The sequence below is a fragment of the Cimex lectularius genome, unplaced genomic scaffold (genome assembly GCF_000648675.2).
Source record: "Cimex lectularius strain Harlan isolate CLEC.00 unplaced genomic scaffold, Clec_2.1 scaffold291, whole genome shotgun sequence".
NCBI lineage: Eukaryota > Metazoa > Arthropoda > Insecta > Hemiptera > Cimicidae > Cimex > Cimex lectularius.
This window is the reverse complement of record NW_019392878.1, coordinates 273,073-289,003: the sequence shown is the minus strand read 5'-3', so window position 1 is coordinate 289,003 and position 15,931 is coordinate 273,073. Positions and strand designations below refer to the sequence as shown.

At 34.5% G+C, this 15,931-nt stretch overlaps 1 protein-coding gene across 3 annotated transcripts in view; it reads right to left on the bottom strand.

The window, feature by feature from the left end:
• The window catches only part of LOC106670135 (ly6/PLAUR domain-containing protein 6B-like), a 255,955-nt gene that overhangs the window by 201,320 nt on the left and 38,704 nt on the right, over window positions 1-15,931 (bottom strand). For all 3 annotated transcript variants that reach the window (XM_014400213.2, XM_014400214.2, XM_024228997.1), the window contains exon 2: window positions 9,883-9,949. The gene's annotated coding sequence lies outside the window, so the exon portion shown is untranslated. The remainder of the gene's footprint in view (window positions 1-9,882; window positions 9,950-15,931) is intronic.

Sequence of the window (15,931 nt, the reverse complement as noted above, 5' to 3'; positions counted from 1 at the left end):
GTAAATAGTAAATTAATTGTGCTATGGGAACCAAGAATGATAAGCAATTTTTTCATCTTTTGGGTTTTTTCACGGAAAAATCGTCAAAACGTCCATAAATGCATTTATACAAAAGAAATTCAAAAAGTAATTATGCTTAGCATAATAGTAATTCCTGCAATACATCCAAGTATCCACTGGGGTCGTAAATGAATGGTCAAACTATTACTAACAATCCATCAATGTATGACCCTNGAGAGAGTGAGAGAGAGAGTGAGAGAGAGAGTGAGAGTGAGTGAGAGAGAGAGTGAGAGTGAGGGAGGCACTCTCAACACGACACGCCCGAATGGCACAATTACACAGAAGACACTCAAACACTTTGAGCCCTGAAGATGATCTCAATAAAGATCGAAACGTTGGCACGATAAAGAAAATATTTTTCTGAAACCTACATCACACCAGACCGCATCTCACGATTTCTGAATAATTATCGATTAACGGTCACTAATCACCACATATATAGTATAAAACATATTACTTAAAAAAAATATGCATAGCACTTAATAATAAAACAATATATAACACGTAATGGAAAACAAAAGTGGACCGAAGAATGCTCCCTTGGGAACTACGGATTTAGCAGGTTCTCCTAAGACGTTTCACCATTCGCTCCAATCACAGCATGTTTTCATTTTGTGCGATATGATTTAAACCACTTAAAATACAGTACGGAAAAATTTAATTGCTTTAACATCTGAAGAAGCAAACAGTGATTCCCCGAGTCAAAGGCTTTTGAAAAGTCAATTAAAACTAACACCGTCACCATATATTTATCAATGGTTCAGCGTATATTGTCTGTCAGTTTCAACATCGATTCTGAGTACTGAGGTTTTGGCGATTCCCTGATTGAAAATGGATCAAACAAAATTTTCCCCAAAATACTGTTGAGAACCAGTTAGTTCCAATGGCATAGTCAGCGCACACAAATGTTTTAATTTTAGACAGTACCAGTGACAACTTCCATAAAGATAGGAATGTAGAGTATGTCAGTGTCAAATTAAAAATGTCAAATAGTGATGGTATCACCTTTTTCAGAACAAGAACGAAAATTTCATCCACGCCGCTACCATCAGATTTGCGATGGTAAAGGCTAGTTAGTAACGCGTCGAGGGTAATATGTAAAATAGAAAACCATTCTTCTTAGAAAGTACCAGAGACGTAATGATCATTGATGTCAGTAGTATCCCGAACTGATGTATTAATGACAAAAGGAAAACAATTACATCGCAACTGAAAGGAATTACAGAACATGTACTGCTAAACTTTGTTAATCCAAGCTTTTTTAATTCAGCCCACATTACTTTAGAATTAGTTATTTTAGAAAATTGGCCGGCATAATAATCGAATCCTGATTACACGACATTTGAAAAATGGCAAAATGTGGGAAAATTCGAAAGGTTGTAGGATGAGATGGTGAGTTGGTTCAATTTCGCTCGTGAAGCTAACTTTTTCATTTCAACCAAAACCTTACATAAAAAATTTGTATTTAAAGTATTGGTTGAGATAAAAAAGTCAGTGTCCCATGCAGGATTCGAACGCACGACCCTCGGCTAAATACGCCGGTGCTCTACTACTTGGGCTATCGTGACTTCGATCCTCTCGGAACGTCCCATCGCAACCTCACCTTTTGAATTTTCTCTTATTTTTGCCATTTTTCAACTAGTGAACTTACATAAAAATCAATTAAGGTTTTTAATTGAGATAAAAAAGTCAGTGGCACGTGCGGAATTCGAACCCACGATCTTCGGCTAGATACGCCGCTGCTCTACCACTTGAGCTATCGTGACCTCGATCCACTCAGGCACTAACTTCCCATCTCAACCCCACCTTTTGAATTTTCCTTGCTTTTTGCCATTTTTCAAGTGGTATAGCAGCTGCGTATCTAGCCGAAGATCGTGGGTTCGAATCCCGCTCGTGCCATTGATTTTTTTCTCAACTAAAAACTTAAATTAATTGTAATATATTAATTGGTCACGCGGACCACGAAATTGGTGAATTTAAGGAATTACATAAAAAGATTAATTGATCGAAAGAAATGAATTTTGTCAATAGACCACTAAGTAGTGTAATTTCACAAGCAGCTCTCCGTGGCCTCTTCTATGTCGCCGAGAATCGAATCCTGATTATGCGACAATTGAAAAATTGCAAAAAGAAGGAAAATTCGAAAGGTTGTAGGTGGATCGAAGTCACGAGAGCTCAAGTGGTTAGAGCAGCGGCGTATTGAGCCAAAGGTCGTGGCTTCAAATCCCTCTCGTGACGCTAACTTTCTCATTTCAATCAAAACCTTTCATAAAAAGTGTAACTTAATACGTTCGATATTTGATGCTCGAACTTCATTAGTTAACCAGGGAGCAGGTGGTCTTCTGACATAGCCTGTCTCCAAAGGTGAATTGTGATTCGGTTGCTATAAAATAATTCCAATCATGACATTGTAAATCTTGTAGGTAATTAATCAAACCAAAATTTCTGAAGTCCCTGATGTTAGGTTGAAAGGTGTCAAATGTGGAATTATGAAAAAAATTTATCTGTATTAGGTCATGATTTGACGAAAAGGAAAAAAAGAGAGAGAAAGAGAAAGAGAGAGAGAGAGAGAGAGAGAGAGAGAGAGAGAGAGAGAACGATGGTGGGAGTGATAATAAAAATTTAAACAAAAAAAGGTTAAATATGTCTTTATATCACGGCTATAACATTGAATGTGCAATAAAACCAAAAAAATAATAATGGCTTATACAAAAACACGATGTATACGAACAGTCTAGTAAATGTAATATGGTATGAAATTTTTATTTGGTTGAACGGTAGTGTCTCGAAAATTAACAATAATTTAAGTTTTTATTTTGAAATCGTGAGATGCGGTCTGGTGTGATGTAAGTTTCAGAAAAATATTTTCTTTATCGTACCAACGTTTCGATCTTTATTGAGATCATCTTCAGGGCCTGGGATCTCTCTCAGCAAAATCTCACTGGCACTCTCGACACGACACGACACGCAAGAATTACAAAAATTACACAGAAGTCTAACACTTTGAGTGAGTAGAAATACTTCGATTGAATATATAATATATATATATATTGCATTGTGTAAATTCACTTTTCCACATCCAAAATGTAAGTGTTACATCTAAACAATGTTTGTAAATCCCAGGCCCTGAAAATGATCTCAATAAAGATCGAAACGTTGGCACAATAAAGAAAATGTTTTTCTGAAACCTACATCACACCAGACCGCATCTCACGATATCTAAATAAATATCGATTTACGGTCACTAATCGCCACACAAATAATTTAAGTGCTGAGTAATCTTAAACAGCAACTATACCAACTGTGCTTCTTGATGGAATGATAGTCATTTTACATGATTTTCATTTTTCGACTATCCAAAAATATTGATATAAGGTTCGTTCGAACGATCCGTTATTCTTTTGGACCTTTCGTCGTGTTTCAAATCTGTTGTAATTTGAAGAGAACATCAATCAGGAGATGGAACGCCGGCACGAAACTGTTGACGTCTCCTGGGACCGTGCCCAATTTCATGGGACATTTCTTCCTTTTTGGTCAAACGACCACTCTGGGATTAACTGAGCCCTTTTTTCTTTTTCAATCTTAGTCATCGAATTCGATTCCACGGTGGAGATTTCCCGTTTAACATTGAAATAATCTATTAAAACCGTTTGTCACAAAAAAAAAAAAATAAAATCAAAGCTAAATGGAAAAAGTATTGTAAGTATTATTATACCTTTCGCTCACACGAACACACTCAACTACTTTTTTCAAAATTACGACCTACTGCTTAACAAAACCCGACGTGTCATCTTATAAAACATGACAGGTTAATGCTACGAAAATTGAAAATTAACAGGTTTTCCTTTTTTATATTTCCTAAATTAAAATCAAAAATGTTTCTGCCATATTTGTAAAAAACATACTCCGTTCTAATTGGCTGGAATAAAATGTCCATTACTGTCTATCAATGGACATGGTTTGTGCGGATTATTGATTGAAAATATTAATCAGGACAGATTAACATCAATGAGTTATGAAATTGTTCACACATAAACAAGACAGTTTTTATTTGTATTTTTTTTTAAGAAATTGAAAAATAATATTGAAAAATAATCGTCGGAAAATATCTGGCGAGTTATCATTTTGATAATTACTGATATATTGAAGTCTGCAACAAGCACGATATAATAAATAATCTTCTCCTAAAATAATTTTCACTTAGGTTTTTCGGACAAAAAATGAACATATTTAAACACATAAAATTCGACAATGTTTAATTAAATTAATCAGGATGAAACTTATCCCTGGAGAAACTTGCTTGAAAAGTGCTTCAAATAATTTTTTGAATGTGGCAAATCAGTTGTTCTGGTGTATCTTGCCTTGCAGAACTTGCAACTCTCCTCTTTCATGTTCGACAATACCATCTTCACAACGAAAATATTGTGTATCAATTTCGTGTTGTGTTTTTATTGCGTAAATTGTGTAGCAACGAGAAAAAAAATAAGCTCATTCAAAAAGCTTTTACTGGAAGTACGTTTTGACTTTTTGATTCACTTTTCTCCCAAACTCTTCTTTAGATTGAAAAGATACTTTTTCATTTTTTAGAACAATAGAAAACAGATGAGGGTACCATACTCTTAAAGCAGGATACACAATTTTTTTTTTAAATAACTAGGTTTCTCATACACCATTGTTATTATTTATTTTCTATCTAGACCCAATCTATTCCACAGACGGAGACAACCAACAATTATAAGAGAATAGAGTAGTCAAGGCATAAAACCAATTTTAATAACAACCTGTAAATATAATAATAACAATATTATCACGGTAAGAATATAATTTTTACTGATATTATGTTTGCATATGTACAATATATGATCTATTGTATGTAAATGTATAATTTATCCTAAAACTCGGTAAAATGATATGCAGATAAAAAGGAAGAAGAAATAAAGAGAGAGTAGAATAAGAGAAAATGAAAGACAGGTAGACAGGAGAAGCTAGAGAAAAATATGAGGTGAGAAATATAGTGATAAATTAAGGGAGAGAATGGGGAAAAGGGAGAGGGAGAGAGAGAGAGAGGGAGGGAAAGAGAGAGAGAGAGAGAGAGAGAGAGAGAGTGAGTGAAAAGGAGGGAGGGAGAGTCAGATAGATAGATAGAAAGAAAGAAAGACAGATAAACAGACAGACAGGCAGAAAAAGAGAGAATGAGGGAGGGAAGCAGAGTCAGACAGATAGATAGAAAGAAAGACAGATAAACAGACAGACAGGCAGAAAGAGAGATAGAGATAGATAGATAGATAGAGAGAGAGAGAGTGAGAGAGAGAGAGAGAGAGAGTGAGAGGGCAAGGAAGAAAAATGGAGAGTGCGAGATAAAGAATAAATAAAGAGAAAGATTGAAAGAGAATATATAAGTGAAACGGAAGTGAAAAGTGAATTAATTCGAATGCAAACGTGAAATGTTAAATTTAACACCCAATGCATTAGTTATGCACGGACTGACAGTCATGGTGGTTTAGCATTATGCATGAGTGCTTAAAGGTAACAATGATTATCAAAAAAACTCATAAATTGCATAAATAGCAACTTTACAAAGTAAGCCTTAAACATGATAATTGCACTTAAACTTCATACAACTACCAAGTAATGAAGTGACGGAAATCTACCATGAAATATCTATTTTATGTCGTGCTCAATGGACCTCTGAGTAGGGAAACATACTTAAGTTTTCTATTATTTGTTTTTCGGCCTCATTCTGTTACTACTTAAGTTAATTCTGTCTTTAAAATTTGTTCTTTTTTTATGAAACTATTCATAAAATAAGTAAGCTTAATATTTAGGAAGGAAGCATTTTTAGAGAACGTTCATTTATGTTTTATTGCTGTTGCTACTGTGGTCACACCGATAAAATAATTAAATAAAATATTTGGAAGATTTTATTCGATTTTTAAATTAATTGGGCCAAAATCGTTAGCATTAGTAAATTGAATATAAAAAGAAGTTAAATTCACTAATTTCGTGGTCCGCTTGACCAAGTAATACATTACAAATAATTAAGGTTTTTAGTTGAGATAAAAAAGTCAATGGCACGAGCGGGATTCGAACCCACGATCTTCGGCTAGATACGCCGCTGCTCTACCACTTGAGCTATGAGATGGGAAGTTAGTGTCCGAGGGGATCGAGGTCACGATAGCAATGTTTATCATATAATTAAGCGATGAACTCAATAAATGGATTTTTTAAATTGAAAATTTAACTTTTGAAATAAATTTAAAAAATCAGCAAAAATTTATGTTTTTGTTACATGACATTTGTTTTTATAACAATCTTCTGGACGTTAACTTGTTGTTCATAATTAAAATAAAACCATATGTTTTAACTACAAAAGTAACAAAAAATATTAAATATTTTGGATGAAGATGGGTAATTTTTTTACTTGTCTTCCTTGACAATCTAATGTTACTCTCTAAAGTCACATTGTCTGGAAAATATGATGCTTGATGTTGCGACCATTTCGCTAAGTACGACTGTTTTTGCCCCAACAGAGGAAATAGGTCTTGAGTTGTCACTGAAGAAAACGACTAAACTCGTATATTATTTAATGAAATTTTCCCTTTTGTTCTCAGGAAACAGCTTATAATAAAATATAACCTTTGAATGAATATTTTTATGTAAAGTTTTGGTCGAAATGAAAAAGTTAGTGCCACGAGCGGGATTCGAATTTCGACAAAAACCTTACATAAAAAGATTTAATTAATTGAAAGAAGTAATTTGGTCAATAGAGTATAACTTCAGTGACAGCTCCCCGTAGCTACTTATATGTCGCCGATAATTGAATCCTGATTACACGACATTTGAAAAATGGCAAAAATGAGGGAAAATTTGAAAGCTTCTAGGTTCAGATGGGTGTCCGAGTGGATCGAAGTCACGATAGCTCAAGTGTTAGAGTAGCGGCGGAATTAGCGGAATGTCGTGGGTTCGAATCCTGCTCATGGCAATAACTTTTCATTTCGACCAAAACCTTAGATAAAAATATTAATTAATTGAATATTGTATTATCTTGACTATCATTTAATTGATTACATGTGTTTTTTACCCGATACAAAATTTCTCACTGCCATATTCTGCTTTTTTCTAAGTAGTTCTGTCATAAAATTTTGTTAAATATTAATTATTAGTAGTTGGAGGTATGCAAAATAATATCACCCTCTGCTGGGTCCCAGGACATGTGGAAAGCAACGAGAAAACGGACGCTGTTGCAAGACCGCAGGAAGACCCCGAGCAGTGGCTTAGGAAACCACACCGTCAATGAACACCGACAGAACGATAAAAAGCAAATAATGGAACAATTGATCGCATTCATTGGACACAAGCAATCCATAAACCTCTTAACAAATGTTGAAAGGATAGGGGTAACTGAATGCATTAACGGAAGCATGAAAAACTGCGAATCCTAACAGCATTCTCAACAGGACACTAAATGGACCTCTGAAGAAGATTGGCATAACCCAACACGGCAAGTGCAGATTCTGCAAATAAGCAGAAGAAACACCAACGCCTCTACTAACAAACTGTTACTACGCTTGTCCGCAGGAAGAAGTGTTTCAGGCCGTATAATTCAACCACTGAACCCAGGCCTATAAACGATGTTCCTTCATGACACACCGATGTGCTAAAAGCACAGAATGGGAGATACAATAACTCTTAAAGAGCACAATATAACATACAAAGTATTCCATGTAGATAGATAAGGTCCATCGAGGAGATAAGAAAAATTATAAACATATTTTTTCATACATTTGCAGCGCACATGATGTTTTTGCTACATTGAGATGATCTTAAGCTGTAAATACTAAATTTTTAATTATTTTATCAGCTTCTATTAAATATATAAATACTCAATTAATTATACACAATTTTTTCGAAATGAAGCCGAAAGTCGTGGGTTCGAATCCCGCGAGTGACACAAATTTTTCATTTCGAAAAAATTGTGTATAATTAATTGAGTATTAAGCTGTAAACATTTTTTCGTGTTCAATAGGTAAAACCATTTATAACCTACCTCGAGCATGCACTAGGTAAAGGTATAAACATATTTTTTCATACATTTTCAGCGCACATGCTGTTTTTACTACATTGAGATGATCTTAAGCTGTAAACATTTTTTCATGTTCAAAAGGTAAAACCATATACATTTATAATCTACCCCGAGCATGCACTAGGTAAAGATAGAAAAAATTCAGTTCAGGTTGTTAAAAAAAATACATAAAATACCATTTCACTGCATTTCAGAAGTTAATCGTGCGTAGAAGATATACCGACGTAAACAACCCTTGCTCATAAATTTTTAATACATATCCACTATATCAAGCGGATCTTGATCCGGCTGAATTAACGATTGGCGATTATTTTCGGTTGTTGTTTCTTTCTTGTTCAGATATAAAGGAAACTGCATAAATTACCCGCGAACATTTTCAACGTTTGTTCATCCATCTGATATCAGCTTATCCGTCTCTTCCTTTATTCTATTCTATACGTAAGCATAGATCCATATTCTAAGATAAGAAAGAACATTTTTTTTTTTCGAAGATGGCGACTTGAGTACAGTTTTTCAGATGGAGTGGCATCTCAACCAAACTGATATTCCTTAAGTCGGATTTATTGCTTATTGCTGATGTTTGATGAAGCAATTTCGACAATTCCAGATGACTGAAACTGTTACAAAATAAATGAAAAAAACCGTACGTTTATAGACGTGAATCTACATTATATTCTTTTTTAAAAATACAGATATCTATAAATAGTTTACATATTTATTTACATGCTATTAATGAACATTTGTTTATTAACTGTAAATAAATAGAATTAATCGTAAATCTTCGTAAAAGTTCTATTACACTTTTACGTTCAATGGATATTTTTCTTAATTTTGAATATTACAGTGGGTAAAATTTGATTGTTGTTATCAAATAAAGTTTTATAAAAATATTTATAAAATTTAGAATTTAAATTTCAGTTATTACTGATGATAATAATGTTATTATAACAAAAATGTAAATAATTTTAAAAGTCAGACGTTGCCCAACCTTCCTACTTTACGTGACCCGGCACAGTGACTGGAAAAATTAAATAAAATACAGGATTAAAACAAGGTGACCTAAGACCTAAAGAGTAGTACTTCACGAGTAGAAAAAGTCCTCATCCGATTAAGTATAGGCTATGCAAGTTTGTAACACGGATACTTACTTTAGGGTCAAAGCCCACATCTAGAGAACGGTTGTTACATGTCTCTTAGGTAATTGAAGGATTCAATTCCTTGGGTATATATAGAAAGCGAGTTAGAATGGTCCCTTTTCCAATTCCTGTAGAAAACAGGTTTTTTTTATTGTATATAGTTACAATAGTGTTGTGTCCACAACATGTGTTGAGAGTGAACGTATTTATTGGCGTGATTGTGTACTGTGAGAGGACCGATGGCGGAGTAATCATTCCATCGAATTTACATTAGGTTGAACAGCTAGCTTTTGATTTCTGGAAGGTTGGTTTTGAGGTCTGCCCACGACCTGCCGATATCCATGAGTGATTCTCGAAGTCAGCTGGTAATTCGTTCCAAATTACAAAAGCTGGTTTGCCGGTGGACTGCAATAAGTGATAGGCTCACTGTATACTTGGGTATAATGTATATACACTTGCTGCTTTAAACTTATATAAATTAGAAATCGGCTAAATCATTTCATACTGCAAGTTCATACCGTAAGTTCAATATTTTCTCACATTTTAATTTTTTTAAATAAAATATAAAATTATTGTACGTTTGTGTGTAAGTAACTTACTTACTTTTACGTTCTAATGGTCAAATTTATCAAATGTTGTTTTCTGCAGTTAACACGATTCTGACAAAGACCTGAAACAAAACAACAGTAATAAGATTAATTACATATAAAAATTATATTTATGTAAGGCATTGGTTGAGATAAAAAAGCCAGTGACACGAGCGGAATTCGAACCCACGATCTTGGGCTAGGTACGCCGCTGCTCTACCACTTGAGCTATTGTGACTTCTATCAACTCGGACACCAACTTCCCATCTCAACCTCACCTTTCGAATTTTTTCTCCTTTTTGCCATTTTTCAAATGTCGTGTAATCAGGATTCGATTCTCGGCGACATATAAGTGGCCACGGAGAGCTCTCAGTGAAGTTATACTTCGGTTTACTTACTAAATCCATTATACTTAGTGGTCCGAATGACCAAATACTTCTTTTAATTAATTAATCTTTATGTAAGATATTGGTTGAAATAAAAAAGCCAGTGTTCCAAGCGGGATTCGAACCCACGACCTTCGGTTATGTTGGTTGGAACTTGGTAGGTAAAACAACTTTTGTATCAGCATATGCAAAACAGTCTCAACGATCGACACTTCAGTATACACCCGGTCTTGGGCAGCTTAGAACAACACTGCTTTTACTATACCATTAAACACTTTTCGTTTTTCAATAAAAGTACGTTTGAGTTTGCGAACGGTTCCTTCCACTGTTGCAATAGGCTAGGAATGAAATGTACATTCGTTTTATATCAGCCGAATAATTTTTTATGTGTGGTGTTTAGTGACCGTTAGTTGATGATTTTTGGAGATCGTGAGATGCGGTCAGGTGTGACGTAGGTTTTAGAAAACATTTTCTTTATAGTGCCAAAGTTTTAATTTTATTGAGATCATCTTCGGAGCCTGGGATTAATGAACATGGCTTAAATTATACAAATACATGTAGATGTGAAAAAATGTGAATTCACACAATGCTAGAAATTTTAGACTCAATCAAAGTATTTGTACTCACTCAGAGCGTTTGTTTTCTGTGTAGATGTGTCATTATTGTGTGTCGTGTTGAGGCTGCCAGTGAGATATTGCTGTTTTATGGGTTAGAAAGACATTTTTATGTGAGGAGTCGGCTTCTTTTAAAGAAAGGATAGGTAGTAGTTCGGCCTGATTATGTTTTTAGGTTTATATAGTTGGGGATAATTAGGGGAAAGGAAAGCCAAATTGTTGAAGAATTAGACTATGTAGAAATGTTTGATGTGAGGAATGTAATGACTGTTGTATATGTTATACTATATTTTTCAATTAATTAATATTTATGAAAGGTATTGGTTGAGATAAAAAGTCAGTGTCACGAGCGGGATTCGAACCCTCGACCTTCGGTTAAATACGCCGCTGCACTACCACTTTAGCTATCGTGACTTCGATTCACTCGGACACCAACTTCCCATATCAAACCCACCTTTCAAATTTTCCCTCCTTTTTCTCAACTCAGCTGAAGTGGTGGAGCAGCGGCGTGTTTAGCCGAAGGTCGTGGGTTCGATTCCCGTTCGTGACATTGACTTCTTTATCTGAACCAATACCTTACATAAAGGTTAATTAATTTAAAGAAGTTATTTTGTCAATCGGACCACGAAATCTAACGGTTTTAATATATTTATTATTTTAATTCATATTATTCATTTTTGTTATTATTATACAATACAGTTAATTAACAGCACTAGGTTCTAATGTTTATAAATAATATAATTTTATTATTGATTTCCGTGTATTAAAGTAAATGATATCTAGTTCAAGAAAGGTTAAGCCAGAAATAAAATGGGAAAGAAGTACAAAATCGAAGAATTATCGTATGTCGTTGGATGTCAATCGTAGAAACCGTAATTGACAGTTCCGTTACAGTTCACTGGGGTTAATAGCTTTTATGCCCCGTACCCTTGGGTTTGCGTTGATGGGGGAGAAAAGTTGAAAAGTGTTTCGCGTCAGCTGGGCCCTTTTGATTTATGTTTAAACATTTCAAATTTATCTCAATAAAGTTTGATTCCCGGTATTCATTGGTACTTTCAGGATCCTCACCCTTTTGACGGGTATCAACTCCTTCGTGATTAAATGATGCGAGAGTCCTGATTGGGCGTATTGTACGTTATTAACTTTCTTCACAGCCCCAATTTACCCTCTCCTCTAATAACATACATTTATAGTGGAAAAATCTTTTCAAAATTTCGATTAATTTTGTTTATTGTAAACATTTTCACTAGATGAAAAGAATTTAACTAATAATTAAAAAAGTTAATAAAAGCAAGATTTGAAATCAAAGGGTTATAGCGTCGTGAAATTCGGTGTAGTATTTTGTAGTTCATCCGTACTTCTTTATAGACAAAAATTTGACTAATGGACTATAGGATTGACGTATGGGAATCACAACATATTTTTATGTGTGGTGATTAGTGACCGTTAATCGATAATTATTCAGAAATCGTGAGATACGGTCTGGTGTGATGTAGGTTTCAGAAAAACATTTTCTTTATCGTGCCAACGTTTCGATCTTTATTGAGATCATCTTCAGGGCTCAAAGTCTTTGTCTTCTATGTGATTGTGCCATTCTTGCGTGTCGTGTTGAATCGTGGGCACTCTCAACACGACACGCAAGATAGCACAATCACATAGAAGACAAACACTTTGAGCCCTGAAGATGATCTCAATAAACATCGAAACGTTGGCACGATAAAGAAAACGTTTTTCTGAAACCTTCATATTTTTAAGTTTCCTTTCTACTGTGCATCCAGGAAAAAATCTATTCTTTATCTGTAATCACGGTTAGAAAAAATAAAGGTTATATTCATTAAAATTAATTAATGTTTTAAGTTGAGATAAGTGTCACTAGCGGGATTCGAACCCACGATCTTCGGCTGGATACACCGCTTCTCTACCACTTGAGCTATCGTCACATCGATCCACTCGGACACCAACTTCCCATCTCAACCCCACCTTTCAAATTTTCCCTCCTTTTTCTCAACTCAGCTCAAGTGGTAGAGCAGCGGCGTATCTAGCCGAAGGTCGTGGGTTCGAATCCCGCTCATGACATTGACTTCTTTATCTGAACCAATACCTTACAAAAAGGTTAATTAATTTAAAGAAGTTATTTTGTCAATCGGACCACGAAATCTAATGGTTTTAATATATTTATTATTTTAATTCATATTATTCATTTTTGTTATTATTATACAATACAGTTAATTAACAGCACTAGGTTCTAATGTTTATAACTGTGTATATACTGTGCATCAAAAAAATCTATTCTTTATCTGTAATCACGGTTAGAAAAAATAAAGGTTATATTCATTAAAATTAATTAAGGTTTTAAGTTGAGATAAGTGTCACTAGCGGGATTCGAACCCACGATCTTCGGCTTGATACACCGCTACTCGACCACTTGAGCTATCGTCACTTCGATCCCCTCGGGCACTAACTTACCATCTCAACCCCACCCTTTGTATTTTCCCTCCTTTTTGTCATTTTCAACTTCAACAAAGTTCATTATCTCAACTTAAAACCTTAATTAATTGAATGATATTAATTGGCCTAGCGGACCACGAAAAATAGTGCATTCATTAAAATATAGATCTTAAACCATAAAAGCTATAAAAACTGACCTAAAATATATATTTATTTTTCACGAATCTTGGACCAGGCTGATTTTTATTTCGGTTAATTACGGTTTCATATTTATTCAATAGCCAATTTTGTGAAAAATAGAGCGATAAGTTCGTTAGGATTTATCCACAATAGCAATCTCATACACTATTTTAATTTTCATTTAACGGACTTTCATTATACGTATAAAATCGTTTTGTAACATAAATATAAACGCTTGATGAACGACATAGTCACATGCACTTCAGCGTTTGTTTTTTGTGGGCGTCTGGGGAACGATTAGATGGAAAATTAATTGAAAAATGACTGCCGTTAAAAAGAAAAGTTTGTAGTGATGATTAAACGGCAATGGCCATAATACTAATTGTTTTAATTAAATCCATTTTATTTCGTGGTCCGATTGACCAAACAACTTCATTCAATTAATTAATATTTTTGTTATGTATTGGTAGTGAAGAAAAAGTTAGTGTCACGAGCGGGATTCGAACCCACGACCTTCGGCTCAATCGTGGCGATAACTCAAGTGGTTAGAGCAGCGGCGTATTGAGTCGAAGGTCGTGGGTTCGAATTCCGCTCCTGACACTAACTTTTTAATGTGCACCGGGAGAAGAGAGAAAGAGTAAGTGTAAAAGAGAGAGAATTAGTGTGAGTTGGGAGAGGGAGAGAGAGAGAGTGAGTGAAAGGGAGAAAGATGAAGGGTGGGGAGAGAAGAGAGAAAGAGTAAGTGTAAAAGAGAGAGAATTAGTGTGAGTTGGGAGAGGGAGAGAGAGAGAGTGAGTGAAAGGGAGAAAGATGAAGGGTGGGGAGAGAAGAGAGAAAGAGTAAGTGTAAAATAGAGACAATTAGGGTGAGAAGGAGGGAGAGAGAGAGAAAGAGAAAGAGAAAGAGAGGGAGGGAGGGAGAGAGTGAGAGTGAGAGAGAGAGAGAGAGAGAGAGAGAGAGAGAGAGAGAGTTTGAGAAGGCGCGAGGGTGTAAGAGAAAGAGGGCGGGAGAGAATGAGTCAGAAAGATAGTGACAGTTAATGTACCATCACACGGCGTTTATTTCTTTAGTTCTCAACAAGTGCCAGTCATGCTGGTGTTATATAACACTAGAGCTGTACAATTGTTTAGGTTTATATCATAAATTGTAATTATTTTAATTTCAAAGCGTTACCAGACATGGGAACCATTTTTCATACGCTTATGCAAGATATAAATTATTACTTTAAAGTAATAACACATGTATATTTTCGAGGTTACATTACCAGTTAAAATGCTGTAAAGAAACACTTTTGGTCGGCACTTGTCCTTTGCCGATATTATTATTCTCTTTTTCAACAAAACATTTTCAGAATCATTCTGTTAGCACCCTTTGTGCGGTTCCCTCGGGAGTTGAATCGGCATTGCTGATTTTTCCGTCAACAACGTTTCCCCGTGTCTCTACTTTTCACGCCTTTTTCACAAGATGTTCCAAGTCGGTTTGAGGATTTTCACAAATGGGAATACCTGAGGTTGTTTGTAAAAAATAACAATGATTTTATTGTCACATAAAATCTGAAAATGTTTTGAAATATATGTATTTTTTCATTGAAACAACAAACATTATTTGTATGATATTTAAAAATTAAGCGATATTTTATCATTTAAATTTGAGTAATAATGTCTATAGTATTATATATATCAACGTCGAAGTATTTTGCTTTTCATTTCAAAAAGTATATGAAAAAGTGAATTATTAAACATTACTTAAAGATTAAATAATAAACTATGCCAATTAAAAGCTCCTTACCCACACAACTATTCAAAAATCATATCAATTAGTTTAAACAAAAATTAATATGATTAATGTATATTAATTATACATATATATATTAGACACCTTTTTTTTTTTTTTTTTTCTTTAACAAATTAAAATTCCAATTTACTCCAACACATGGCGCAAAATTGCTAAAAATTATTCATGAGAAAATACTCATTATAAAGAAGTGTGCCGAGCACATTTTAAAAAAAATTTTATTACAGGCCGAGTAACTATATTTATTACGTTTTTATCAGGAGAAAAACTCCCAACTAGAAGTGGTGTTTTAACATTCAAAATGGAAAATAAATAAACCGCTCGGCCAACTTGGTGTTTTAGCACTTTAATTAAGGTTAGCCCAGTCTGCAGAAGATGTCGGGGGCTGTTAGCCAGGATGCTTAAATGAATTTGCTTTAAGGTTTTAGTCCCCTCCAGTCCATTAAGGATAAAAGGACCTGGGCGATTATGGTAGCTAGGAACAGTGCGGTGAGCCTTGACATACCGCGATTACGATCCTTAAAAACAATAATTTATTAGTGAACTGCAAAACTGACTGACAGAAAATTCACAAATAGTACATTCCGTACAGTACCGCATATTATAATAAACGTGGGAGAATTTCTTTATATAATATTTAATT